The 14,412-nt window shown below is 50.7% G+C and overlaps 1 pseudogene; it reads right to left on the bottom strand.

Annotated features, from left to right (window-relative positions):
- LOC120381397 overlaps nt 1-8,004 on the bottom strand; it is a 36,045-nt pseudogene extending 28,041 nt beyond the window's left edge.
- Nucleotides 8,005-14,412: the final 6,408 nt, after the last annotated feature.

The following is a 14,412-nucleotide window of genomic DNA, read 5'->3' as shown; positions in this document are numbered from 1 at the left end:
AAGAATTAAACTACACACCACCCCTGCAATGCAAGCTTAACTCTCCCCTTACCCCCTAGCCCTGGAGCTGGCAAATGTCACTGGGAGGGTGGTGCAAAGGTTAACAAACTATCCAAGGAAGGGGCCAATTTTCCATCTCTTGAAGGCTTCAAGTCAGGACAGGATGCCTTTCTGGAAGATGTTTTCATCAAACACAAGGTATTCAGTGCACTGCAATGGTAACTGGACGAAACTCCATGGCCTGTATTACACAGGAGGTCAGACTAGATGATCTAATAGTCTCCCCTGGCCTTAAAATTTATTGATCGACAGAAGGAAGGACTAAGAACATGCCACTGTGTGTTTTATGTTCCTCAGAGCTGAACAGCAGCATTTATCCACAGGCACTCCAGCAGCATGCACCTTGCCCTGTACCTTTACATGAACGGTGGAGGGACTAACTGAAGCAGCCTGGCAGAGCTGTGACACGGAGAGAGGTGCACGTGAAACTGGAAGGAGCAGGTATTCCTCATTTCAGTGCTGACTGGCAGAGACGGCGTCAATAAAGGTGCACAAGGGTGTGTTCGTGCCACAAGGATTGTCAGCAGGCTGGTGCCATACATGCTAGGGATCTCCGGGGCTCAGGGAGGAGTAAGCGAAGGCAACGACTCAGCAGGAATCCTCATTGGAAGGGTAAAGAGGTGGTGACATTATGAAAGTCTGAGATGGATTGTGTGCAGTAGGCTCAGTGTCTGAGCGCAGGCCAGGGCAGGCAGCTTCTGTTCCCTACATCGGATCTATCCCCAAGTTTTGCCTTAGCAAAGAGACGGTGTCAGCGTTTGTGCTACTGCGCCTGTGCTCTGCTCCCAAAGTGTTCTGTAGCGGGGAGGGCCGAGCGCTGGTCTATGGGTCACTGGCCTGTCGGGGTGTCGCTGAAACAGGGCAACGCTGAGGGTGCCTTGTGAACCTTAACTCTTCATTTCCCCTTCCAAGAACCGAGGGGACGGGAATCCTTACCCAGCGAGGCCACGTTCTCATAGTTCTCCTGCATGACGTCTCTGTAGAGGGCTCTCTGAGCGGGGTCCAGCAGAGCCCACTCTTCCCTGGTGAAATACACAGCCACCTCCTCGAAGGTCACCGGCCCCTGAAAGAGCAAGAGTCCAACACTCTGCACCTGCTGCCCAGTGACAACCCCACCGGTCACAGGGGAGAGGGCCAATCACATGGAAGCTCTGGGAGGCAGGCAGGATCCCACCCCCTCCCCATCAGAGCAGCCAGGAGGCATCGGGGGAGGGGAGAAAGAGAGAGAGAGCCCCTCGCCCCTTCTAGCAGACAGAGATGGGAGGGGTCTGAACATTCAACACTCACCTACCAGCCAGAAGCTGATACAGGAGATGGAGCCCCCAGCAGGGTCCAGGGACAAGCCCCCTGGCAGGAATCCCAACACCCTCCCCACTGCCAGCACTTGGATGGGAAGGGATGGGGTGTCTTCCCTGGGCCTCACTGGGGGTTGTCCTCTGGCTAGTAGGTTCAGACTCCAGTACTGGAGGCTGGTACGTTTCCCCAGCCCAGTTTTGGGGGGTGTTGGTGTTTCCTCTTGACAAATTAGGGAATTTCCACCCACAAATCCCATGGGTCTGTTGCTAGAATCTAGGCCCCACTGTAAACTAATCCCAGCAGGTTTGTCACATCCTCTCTCTCTCTCCACCCTGGGTATTTCCTGCCCCCCTCCCAGCTCCTGACCACCCCAGAAGCACCCAGCTCCCATGTCTTTACTGCCCTTCTCCTGCCAACAGGGGCCCACCAGCAACTCCCCGATAATCCCTACCTGAGCTGGCTCCACGGCAGCCATTTCCCTTCCCTGCTCCTGGAAGGGTGGGACGTGACGCTGCAGCCTGTCAGGGCAAGAAGGGGACGTGTCAGAACAGGACAGTCACGTCACATCTCAATTCCCCCCAGCTCTTTCCCCGCAGACGGATGTTCTCAACTCTGTCATGCAAATAACAGAAATATTCAAAACACAATTAGTAATTGGGGGGGGGGGGCTTTAGCTACCCAGACACCTGTTAGAAAAGGAATTAAACAAACACAAAGCGTCCAGTAAGTTCTTGGAATGTGTTGGGGACACCTGTTTGCTTCAGAAGATGGACGTAGGAACCAGGGGGACGGGCATTGTAGGGTTGACTCTGACTAACAGGCAGGGGTTTGTTAGGAAACAGAAGGTGGAAAGTAGGGTTACCATACTTGAACTTTCAAAAAATGAGGACACTCCATGGGGGGGGGGGGAGCCCCACCCCCTATCCACTCCCTCCCACTTCCCTCCCCCTGACTGCCTCCCCCAGAACCCCCAACCCATCCAACCCCCCCTGCTCCTTGTCCCCTGATCACCCTCTCCCGGGACTCCTGCCCCTAACCATCCCCCGGGACTCCACCCTCTATCTCAGCCTCCCTTGTCCTTGTCCCCGACTGCCCCCTCCTGAGACCCCCCCATCCTAACTGTTCCCCTAGGACTCCATCCCCTACCTGTTCCCTGACTGCCCCGCCCCCTATCCACACCCTGACAGACCCCCGGGACTCCCACGCCTATCCAATCACTCCCTGTCCCCTGACTGCCCCCCCGAACCTCCGACCCATCTAACCCCCCATCTCCCTCTACACTGAGGCTGCAGAGGAGGGGGAGGAGCCAGGGAGAAGGGGAGGGGCTCTGGCTGCCGGAGGCCGCGATGCGAGAGGCTCAATCCGGCTCGGCCTCTCTGTCAGCTGCGCCTCGCTCTGCATGGGGAGGGAAATCCCAGACCTTTTTTGAGAGTTTTACAAATTCCCCCCTGGACTTTATAACCCAAAAAGCCGGACATGTCCGAGAGAATGCGGACGTATGGTAACCCTAGTGGAAAGCAATATGGGCAAACTCATTCATGAAATGATGATTTCGTGATTCTAAGAGAAGGAAGGCGTTAGAGCAGGAAAATAAGGACAACAGACTTCAAAAAGGCAGACGTCAATGAACTCTGAAAACTGGTATATGAGTGCGACATTTCCCTCAATATTCTTTACGGAAGTGAATATGTGATAACAGAGACGTACTTTGTGCAAGATGGGTCTCGTCAGATATCACTGGAAAAGTTATAATTTACTGACATGCATCCGACGAAGTGGGTATTCACCCACGAAAGCTCATGCTCCAATACGTCTGTTAGTCTATAAGGTGCCACAGGACCCTTTGCTGAATTTACTGACTGTGATTATCCAATTTGTATGCACATGTCATTTCTGTATCTGAAGCTGGGAATACTGACTATGTATTTGTATTTCAACTATGCTACTTTGGGTGACGCCCACTGCTAACATTTCAGATACAACAATGGAAAAGCCAGACAGGGCGGATGGGCCATCAGCGAAGACAATGGACTGTGAAAAGGCTCCATACTGCCAGTGACTCCTGGACCCTGTGATACTACAGAGTCAGGTGGTCTCATCACCGGATACTCAACATTACCTGGGACTTCTTGTAACTTTCCACTGGAAGGGAAGGGGGACCAAGTTTGGGAAACAAAGGATTCCCAGCTTATGTAAATCCTATTGAAGGGTAGGAAGGCAAATGAGATTCCTCTTCTCCATGGCCTGTCTGCCCAAGAAGAAAGACTGCTAAAGCCCCCTGAAGAGAAGGCCGGGGGGGGGGGGCGGCGGGGAGTCCAGATTGAGACAGGGGTCCAGTCTGAAAAGAAATATAACTGGAACTCTGAACCAGAGACACTTTGCAACCTGCCTGAAATAAGATTTAGAGTAAGAAATTACATTGTCAAGTATCAGAGGATCCTGTGGCACCTTATAGACTAACAGACGTTTTGCAGCATGAGCTTTCGTGGGTGAATACCCACTTCTTCGGATGCAAGAACAACAGATGTATTGGAGCATAAGCTTTCGAGGGTGAACGTAGTGGAAATTTCCAGAGGCAGGTATAAATATGCAGGCAAGAATCAGGCTAGAGATAACGAGGTTAGTTCAATCAGAGAGGATGAGGCCCTCTTCTAGCAGTTGAGGTGTGAACACCAAGGGAGGAGAAACTGCTTTTGTAGTTGGCTAGCCATTCACAGTCTTTGTTTAATCCTGACCTGATGGAGTCAAATTTGCAAATGAACTGAAGCTCAGCAGTTTCCTTCTGAAGTCTGAAGAAGACCAAAGGAGACAAGGAACCCCAAGGAGAAGAATTCACCTCCAAGACCCAGCCTAAGATAACAGCTGCCAGAGACTGACCTTGCCTGGCCAACAGAGGAAGGCTGCCTGCCTGTACCAGGATTGGTGAGCATGACACTGTGTGCTTAGTATGTGTATTCTGCTTGTTTGGGAATTGTCAATAAAGAGAGGATAAGGATATTACTGTGTGAGGCTCTTTCAGTGGCTAAAGATCCTCCCAACCCGCAGGAAGGTGCACCCTGAGCCCTAGGAATTGGGTAAGGGTGGATGTACAAATTAACAGGGTTGTACCTTGATCCCTAGGAATTGGGTAAAGGTGTGTGTGTCCCTACAGCATGGAAGAGTTAGAGAAATGTTTGTGGGTAACACATTTGGTGGAGAGAATGCAGGCAGCCTAAGGTCATTTGGACCGAATTGATCCAGCCAAACACAATAATAGCAGAGTACTTGTGGCAATGTGTTAAAGGGCGACCACCTGCTTGGCAGAATGTTCACCCTGAAGCAACAGGAGGGAATGGAAACCAGGCAAAGGGACCAGGAGGGGTGGGTATTAGCTGAGGAGGTAGCAGAAAGGGGTCCATGCCCATGGGGACAAGATTTGTTCCAGGGGAGAGAGGCCCTGGATTCTGCTTATAAGGGGTTTGAAGCATTCTGTAAGTGCATGAAACCGAAACCAAAGCAGCAGCAGCCTGGGCATTGTGGAAAACAGTCACCAATCTCTCCAGCCTGGTAGCACTCCAGGAAAGGCAACTGGAGGATTACAAATTTGATTTGGCTGTAGTCAAGGACACTCTGGCTCAGTATAAGGCATCTGAATGGGCCAGTGCAGCCTCTGTATTACAGAATGCAGCCACTCTGCAAGCAAAAAACGGGAGAGTGTGAGCAGCTAAAGCTGACAGTGGAAAGCCTGAATAGTGAGCTCTCTGAGTTGCAGATGAATCTGGGAGATGCACAGGCAGCTGTCAGAGCAGTGGTACAGGAAAATAAGGATCGGGCCCAGACAGGCAGTGATCACACAGCCTGCAGGCAGCGAATAGAGAAGCTGGAAAGCATGTTGGGGGCCCAGAGGGGCATTGTGGCAGCGATACAGGGGAGTGTGAGCATGGGCACTAGGGACACAGACACTTGGAAGAGGACTAGTTGGAAGGATCCTGGATGCCCGTACCCCCCAGATGTTCTTCCTGAGGGGCCCTATGCCCCTGCACACAGGGAAGTGCAGGATTTGAAATTAAAGACCCAGGAGCTCAATCCTGTGGCTCCAGTGATCACAAGGGTGGTAACTAGTGAGGAACCTAACCCAGATGATGCACAACAGCAAAGGCAAACCAGGAAAACCGTTACTGAGGTTTCTGATTTTACCCCAGATCAGGTCCAGGCATCTGCTCAGCTCCTGGGACCCCTAGAGAAGGACACATGTCTGGACTGGATGGTGAAGGTGTTGTCCCAGACTGGGTGGAGGCTGGCAGATTATGAGGTTCTGGCCCAGGCCTGTACTAGTGCCTCTGATTGGGCAGTACTTGTATGTGATTAAGGAGGAGATTTTGGCCATGGCCTCTGGGGTTGTGCCAGTGGTTCGAGGAACTGCCCCTGATACAGTGGCTTTTAAGACTGCATTGCTCAATGGTTTAAATTCAACAATGAAAGTGACTCAAGGTTCATTACAGCCCTAAAGGACTGTAACTCCTCACTTAACGTTGTAGTTATGTTCTTGACAAATGCAACGGCCAGTGAAACGATGTTAAACAAATCCAATTTTCCCATAAGATTTAATGTAAATGCAGGAGGTTCGGTCCCAAGGAAAATTTTTGGGGGCAGACAAAAGGCATATACAGTACTGTACTGTGGTTGGGAAGTGCCCCGGCTTACCCCACACAGGCACAGCCCGCTGCAGGCAAGGAGGCCAGGAAGCACCTTTTACAGCAGCAGCAGCTTCCCCGGAGAAGAACAGGTGCGGATTTGCCAGGAATTGCTCCAGGCCCGCCTCTTCCTGTCCCTGCTCCACCTCAGGTCCACCTCTTCCCACCTCCTCTCCGGAGCACAGGCCGGACTAGAGTCCCTCGGGCAATGCTCCCTTGTAAAGTCGCTGCTCTTCCACAGAATCTTACAAGCAGTGGTCAGAGCAGGCAGCCAAACAACGTTATAAGGGGGCACTGCACAACTTTAAACGAGCATGTTCCCTAAATGAGCAGTGACGTAACTTTGAAACAACGTTAAGCGGCAGGACATTAAGTGAGGAGACACTGTACTATGAGTCTATGCTGGGGAAATGTCTGGTCACTTGGTTACAGCACTGACCAGCCCCTCCCACTAGCCCGAAACCACCGAGACATTTTGAAACTCTCCCAGTAACAAAGTCTGGGAACCAAATGGGAGAGAAGAGCAGAACAAAAAGTGTGACATTGGGGCATTTCCCCTGACACCGTCCCCAGACCAGCACACTCCCATCGCAGGGGGAACAGGGAGAGTCAGGAACCTGCTTTTCCTCCCCCTGCACCTCACCTTGATCATAGCAAAGTGAATCTGCCCAGGGATGCGACAATAAGTGTGGGGCCGGTCAGAAAATTGGGGAATCTCTCTCCCCAATTATTTCTCCCACTGCCCTTTTCAGTCTCTGTCTCCTTTTTCTTCTTGTGTCTCCCGTCCCCTGTTTCTCCCGCTCTGGATGACAGCCAGTCCTGGGGGCTTGCTCTCCTATAGCTGGATCGGTTCCTGCAGTTACTAAGGGGAGGAGAGATATGGGGTGGGGAGGAGCTGTTCGTGCAGTGTCACTCTCATGCCCACTCCCTGAGGTCTCTATGAATCACCTGGCGTCTCTGACTCAGATTTGGTGTGGGCAGAGCCTTGGGTTGTGACCTATGGGGCTAATTACAGCAGGAGAAAATCCTCACCTTGGCTGGGCACAGAGGAAGCTTTAGTCACGGTCACTCCCCAGCCCCGATCCTGCTGGGGGAGCAGCAGCTGCTCAACCTGGGCTCTCAGATCGCAATGGTAGCAGCAGCGTCTGAAGCAGGAAGCTCAATCCTAATATCCTGAGGCAGAGAAAGAGACAGAGAGAAACTGAGTAACTAACCTCCTCCCCACAGAGACACATCCTAATCCTATCTGCCCCCATGTTAATTTGGAGTCACTCCCTGTTCTCACTTGCAGTGACTCCGGATTAACATGCGTCTCTGCGAGACCTGAAACGTAGCTCAGGAAGGAGGAGGCCAGACTCCTTTTAAAGGGATCATTGCAGCAGGGGCATCAAAGCTCTTTCCGCCACCCTCACTCCCATATCCTGAGACGGATTCACAGCAATAGTTTTCCACCCGCTCTGCCTGACTGCGCCCCCCTTTAACACTTTCTGCCCCTCCCCCACCCCTGGCTGATTTTCCATTCCCTCCTGCCTGCCCCCCCATTTCACACTGTCTGCCCCCCCCACCTCTGACTGATTTCTCATCCCCCCCCACCTGATCCCCCGTATTTCACACTGTCTGCCCCCCCCACCTCTGACTGATTTCTCATCCCCCCCGCCTGATCCCCCCATTTCACACCGTCTGCCCCTCCCCCCCCCCTGGCTGATTTTCCATCCTCCCCCCCCTGACCCCCCCATTTCACACTGTCTGCCCCTCCCCCACCCCAGCTGATTTTCCAGCCCCCACCTGACCCCCATTTCACACTGTCTGCCCCTCCCCACCTGACCCCCATTTCACACCATCTGCCCCTCCCCCACGCCTGACTCCGAGACTCTCAGTCCAGAAGGCCCCGCGCGCGCGCTGCTGCTTCCAGGGTCTCTCCGCCAATCAGAGAGCGGAGGGGGGGCGCGCTCACGCGCACCGCTAACCGCCTCCAGCCGTCGGTTGGGCAAACGTCATTTCCGGCCCGAGGTGCGTCAGGGACTACGTCTCCCAGCCTGCCCCGGGCGCCGCCGAACTCTCGGGCCCCGCCCCGCCCCTGCCCCTGCGGACGCGCTGACGCCGGGTCAGACCCGGGAGGCGGGTTCGGCGGAGCTGAGCCCCACCCCCCCGCACTCGCGCTCGCGCTCAGCCTTGGCTGGGACTGCGCAGGCGCGCGGATCACGGCAGGCGCATGCTCAGTAGCACACGCTGAAGCCGCTGCGCCCTCACTCTGCCCTGCCAGGGGCCAATCGGGTGCGGGGATGGGCGGAGTCTGGGCAGGGGGCGGACACTGACCGTGCGCGGGGGGGGGGTTAAACAGCGGGAGGCGGGGAGAGGGGAGGAGCCAAGTCAGGGGTGGGGGAGGGGAGCTGGGGCTAAGCGGGGGGGGGCAGAACCCCGGCAGGGGGAGGGGCTGGGTGGGGGGTTTATCCCCCCTCCCACAGCGCAGCCCCCGCTGCCCAGGGAGCCCGGCTGGTCACCGGGGGTCACTGCCCCCCCCATGAGTGGGGGGGTTGAGTAAAGGGGGGGGCTGCCCCACTTAGCCACCAGGGGTCACTGCCCCCCCCGTGAGTGTGTGTGGGGGGGAGTATCCAGGGGGCTGCCCCACTTAGCCACCAGGGGTCACTGCCCCCCCATGAGTGTGTGAGGGAATAACCGGGGGGGCTGCCCCACTTAGCCACCAGGGGTCACTGTGGCAGTTGGGGGGGCTATACACAGGCTACTGCCCCATGTGGTGCCAGAGATCATCCTCCCCCCCCCCCCCCACAGCTTCTGTGGGGCTGGAGCTGGGGGATACACACAGAGCACTGCCCCAGGTGGCTACCAGCCAGGGGCGGCTACAGGCCCCAGCACACCAAGCGCATGCTTGGGGCGGCAAGCCACGGGTGGGGGGGGAGCGCTCTGCCGTTCGCCGCGGGGGCGGCAGGCAGGCTGCCTTCGGCAGTTTGCCTGCAGGAGGTCCGCTAGTCCTATTGCTTCGGTGGACCTCCTGCAGGCACGGCTGCGGGAGGTCCGCTGAAGCCGCGGGACCAGCGGACCCTCCGCAGGCAAGCCGCCGAACGCAGCCTGCCTGCCGTGCTTGGGGCGGCGAAATGCCTAGAGCCGCCCCTGTTCTCCACTGTCTGTTATGGCAGTCGAGCCCGTGATTGTTTCCACAGGCAGTGGTGGTGTTAGTTGAGCTCTCGCTCCTAAGGGTAACAAAGGCAGAGAGAGCACAGGTGCTGCTGGTGTCCCAAAGCCATCCTGGTGTGTGTAGTAGGAGAGAGCTTGAAACATAAGCCCTTGTATCGGAGGCCTGGTACGAGGCAGGACCTGCTCACAGAATCTGGCAAGAACAGGGCTGATAGTGCAGAAATTCACATTCCTAGCAAGTGCTAGGCACAGAGTAGTTATGCAAACCCATCCTGATATCAAGTGGTACCAGAACATCCCCATATCAAGGATGGTACAGAAACATTCCCCAAGATAACAGGAACACACCGATCCCTCCTAAAAGGTAAGGTCAGGATGACAGTATGTACTAGAGATGTTTTGATCAAACCAACATATACAAGGTGATAAGTAGCCACGACCAGGAGCAGTGACTATGTCAGAGGGACAATACTAAATTGTATCAGGGTATAAAGATGTATCTCAGAGGGCGTGTCTTTGTCCAGTTGAGGTAGGAAGGGAAAGTCCCGCCATTCACTGAGCTGCGTCCATTGTCTTAGTATCCTCGTAGAGTCTGCCAGGTGCGATTACTGTGCTTGGTAGACAATAAACCAGGCCTTCGTACCTTAACGGATCTTGTGGTCATTGGGTGGTTCGTGCATGGTCATGCACTTAAAAATGGCTGCAGAAGTATGACATCGTATGCACAGTGTGTGAGGTCATGTTGGCGGGGGGGGGGGAGGATCACACCAGCCCCAAAAGTACCGGACCCTCCAATGTTCTGGGTATGACATGCCCCTCCCGCCCTGCTTTTCCCAGAGCGTCCTATGGCCTCAGAGCCACATGGAAAGCAGATTCACCTCCCCCCCTCTGCAGTGCCATGTGATCATGTCACTTGAACTGGAATCCATCTTTAACCTGGTGTCTTTCCATTGAGAAGGAGGGGGACAAAAGGATTCCCGCTTTATGCAAAAGATATAAATAAAGGGGTGAAAGAGAAGAAAGGTGGAGAGGAGCCATCATGAAGAATCCCCTAGCCACCACCTGAGCTGGAACAAGAGCTGTACCAGGGGAAAGAATTGTGCCCAGGCCTGGAAGGGGTCCTGTCTGAGAAAAAAGAAAAACTTACTGAAACATCTCTGAGGGTGAGATTATCTGTATTCAGTTTGATTAGACATAGATTTGCACATTTTATTTTATTTTGCTTGGTGACTGACTTTGTTCTGTCTGGTGCTTTGAAAATGGGCACTAGCCCTTCCCCACTGTGAAGGAATCGGAGGAGATCAGCAGCGGAAAGACAGATGGATTCAGATAGACAGACACATGGGAAGGGCTCTCTCTTTGGTATCTGAGGCAGGTTGAAGGGGAAATGAATAATCTTTGCTCATCAGATCCAAAGCACACAGGCTCTGGAGGGAGCAGAACTTGGATCTGTTACTAGGAGAAATTCAGACAAATGCGGAGCCGTTAAAGATAAAGCAAAGGAAAGGGTTTGGTCTCCATGGCCTGGGAGGTGGAAGAAATCTGCTAACTTCTTTCTGATAATTAAATTCACTTGGTTAACAGAGTTAAGGTTGCCTGGTGAGATGATGTCCCCTGGCAGAACCGCAACTTCAGCACAGCTCCAACTTCGGAAAACAACACAGAGTTTATCACCTTTATCTCTGTCCTCTTAGCAACGCCCCAATTTGCCCCTTTAACACACATACATTTACTCTGCCAGCACCACATCCATTTCCAACCCTGAGGACCAGACCCCCAACCTCACCCAGTCACAGCCCCAGATGGGGGCGCAGGATGGGCCTTCCCATGGTAGTGAGAAGCAGAGCGAATCTCTCTGCTCCTACACAGAAATACCCCCACCTTACAGACACCTCCTCACTCAGACACATTGACCTCCAGTCTCCGCTCCCATAAGCCTAGGTGGGGGAGCTCATTTTCCCGTGCAATGCTTCGAATCCCTTGAGGAGCAACTGAAGCTGGGATCAGCTGCCAGGTGGGCCACCTTATTTCCAGCCAGATTCGCTACAGTTACGGCCTATGGTGCTTATTGAGAGAAACATGACTCACCATCCCTTTGAGACATTTTATTATAACGAACAAAGAAAATCAAGACCATACATTACAAAGGCTAAATTACGATAAACATAACAACTTATTTATGGGTTGAACACAGAGTTATCAAGTTCAAGTTGAACCAGTAAATCAAGGCGCGAACAATGATATTGCTTTGGAATCAAGTCATCCGTTTAATCAAATAATCAGATTAATAAAACAGATAAACAACTCATCTATTTTAGAAGAGTAATCCAGTGAGACGGCTGTCCATTTAGTCACAAACCCTAGTCAGAGAACTTCACCCTGGCAGCTCAAGCACACTGAAACCAATGAATATTTCCATACTGAAATGAAATGATTGTTCACGTTTAAGCTACAACCTCAAAGCCAATTAAAGCTTCCTCCTCAGATTTCACAGTCGTGTGACTAAATCCTTCTCCTTCCCACTCCAACACAGATGCAGCCTTTATCAAGGCTGTAGTCAGTAGAAATGGAACAACTGCCACACAAAAGATTTGGGGAACTGTTCTTTCTGGCATCTTCCCGGTGTGGATTTTACAGGTGATCAACAGATGTATTCACTGAACCACCTTGTCACACCCGAAGATGATAGAAAGGCAGGGGGCATACCCTAGATTATACAAATGAAAGACAAACAAAATAAAAAAGGAACAATAAACTCCTAAAATAAGTTGGAGTGCTCCAGCTCTCTTACTCTGTCGACTCTTGGATACTCGGAGCTATAGCTGCAGTCGAGGAACCAGACAATTGAGTAGCTTGTCCTACACTCCATGCTCACAGACTTTCCCAGGTAAAAGGAGACTAATTGATGTTGGAACAGCCTGCCATTAATGTCACGATTTCCCTCCCCGGAGGGGATCAGTCTCTCTCTGATATCTTGTTGACCTGAAAGTCGAAGGACTTCAGCCTTTATCTTGATTTTTATGGTTGATGTTTCTAGCTGACCCTGCTTTACGGTGCCTCCCCAAGATCTCGGGGCAAATCAGGTGTGAAGTATGCCTCAGATACCAACAAGGTGGACAATCTGGTTGGAATGAGGCAGATCTTGGGCTAGCATCAGTTTGGAAAAGTCTCCTTTAACCCAGCCTTTTTCTCAAGATATCTATTGCTGCAAACCACATTCAGGTGCAAACCCCAAAGATATCAAAAATGGAAGATAATCAAGGCCAGTTTGAGAAGGTTTCCATAGATCTCAGCACCCAAAAAATAGCTATTTGGAGAAAAAAAATTAACAACAAAGCTACTCATTGCATCATGCATCCATCACCAAGCTTAAAAATAAATGTGGATCTCATGAGAGATGTCATCTCTTTCCTTTGCAAACATGGGAAGTGGGGAACTCAGTGACTCTTACAATCTTACTGAGTAAAAGGTTAAAGTAAAACTTATCTCCTTAAGTAGTTTTCCTCTTAACATAAATTTACTTTAAAGTTTATCAAAATAAATTTAATTTGAAACAGAAATAACTAAAATCTGTACCAGGTCTTTATTCTCATATACTCTCACATATTCACCACCCCAATCTTTAGAGTGACATTATAATTCAGAACTCTTTAGTCCAAAGGGTGTAAATTACATCAAATAAGCTTTTCATGATTAGCCACCATTTCCCATATTTCTAAAAAGAAAAAAATATATATAAATTTCCAGTGTAATTTGAGTTGTCACATAATTAGTCTCTTACTCTAATAATTAACTGCGTGTTTAATTTCATTTGCTAAAAACAACATATTCAAAGATTACAAAACTCTATTATATGTCTCACTTTCCTTTTCACTCCATTTCCACCCAGTGAACCCTTGAGTAAAGCTGTGGTTCACCCCAACATTGGTGCCTCCAACTTGTGTGAATTCATTTACCTGGGGATCATCTGCCATAAGGATTGGTGGAAGATGTCTCACACTATGTGGGCAGGTTTGCCTCATAAGGAAAAACATCTGTACTCTATTTTCACACTTTTTAATCTTTCAGAATAGCAGATGGTGGAGAAGGGATGCAAATGTGTAAGAAACAAGAGCAAAACTAAGAGACAAAACCATAGAAAGAGAACTCAACATTTGTGTATGCTGCAGTCTGAACTTGGAAGCTCACTGGCACAGCACGAAAATCCCTGCTCCCCAACCAGGAAAAGAGATGGGGATCTACAGGAAAGGAGCGTTCTCTGAGGGAAATCAACAGTTTTTCTCTTTAGTTTATGACACTTTGGATCCAATGGTGAAGGGCAGTAGTTCCAAATCTAACCATGGCAGCCTTTGGACACTGAAGTCTTATGTTCTTATGTTATGTAAGTCATGAAGGGTGCTCTAAAAGCAATTTTACCTGGACCATAGTTCATCACAGCTTCCTTTTCAGGGGTGAAATCTAACCATCAGGTGCCTATTTCTACCTGAGTTCTTGCCAAATCCTCGGCCTTGTTTGGGGTAAATTTATACTTCTCTGGAGTAGAATTCTTCACCAAACCATGCAATATTTCATCAGTGTTAGTGAGGATGGCATCTCCAAACATGACATTTATTTCTTTAATCTGGTGGCACATGTCTAAATTAGATCAGAATCTCTGTAAACTATGAGAAGTGGGATTTCTATTAAAAATAGATATTTTTCTGCAACTATCTCACATTCAAAACTGATTTACTTTTATACACATTTACAGCACGTACAAAGGGTGAGTTAAAAAAAACACACCACTTTTATTTCCTCTGTATCTGCATAGTTAGGGACAATATTTCCCATGTTATTCGATAATGCAGGAGATAGCTTCATAAGTAGTCTCCCGTAAGGCCTGGGTCACAGCTGCTTCGGGGATCAAATACATGGGTGTTTTGGCTAGTTTCAAGTCACTTACTGTGGAATTCTCACTCCAGATCATCTGAGACAATACTGACCTAAACTATTGACTATTACTGTGATCATATGCAGTTACTTCAGATACTGGCATCCTTTGCATAGTCTGATGTTGTTCACCATTTCAGAGTGGAGATTTAAAAATGCTACTGTTTCTTTGTTAGCATGTCCGGTAGCTTGGAGTATGTGCTCCAGGTGAACTGAACTGCACAGGAGATTTCCCTATATCATCATGGAGGGGTAGGGAAAAAGGAAAAATAAAGTAAGAACATAAGAACAGCCACACCAG

This window comes from Mauremys reevesii, linkage group 14, assembly GCF_016161935.1.
Source record: "Mauremys reevesii isolate NIE-2019 linkage group 14, ASM1616193v1, whole genome shotgun sequence".
In the NCBI taxonomy this organism is placed as follows: Eukaryota; Metazoa; Chordata; order Testudines; family Geoemydidae; genus Mauremys; species Mauremys reevesii.
The sequence above is the reverse complement of the archived record's forward strand: the minus strand, read 5'-3'. Positions and strand labels throughout refer to the sequence as shown.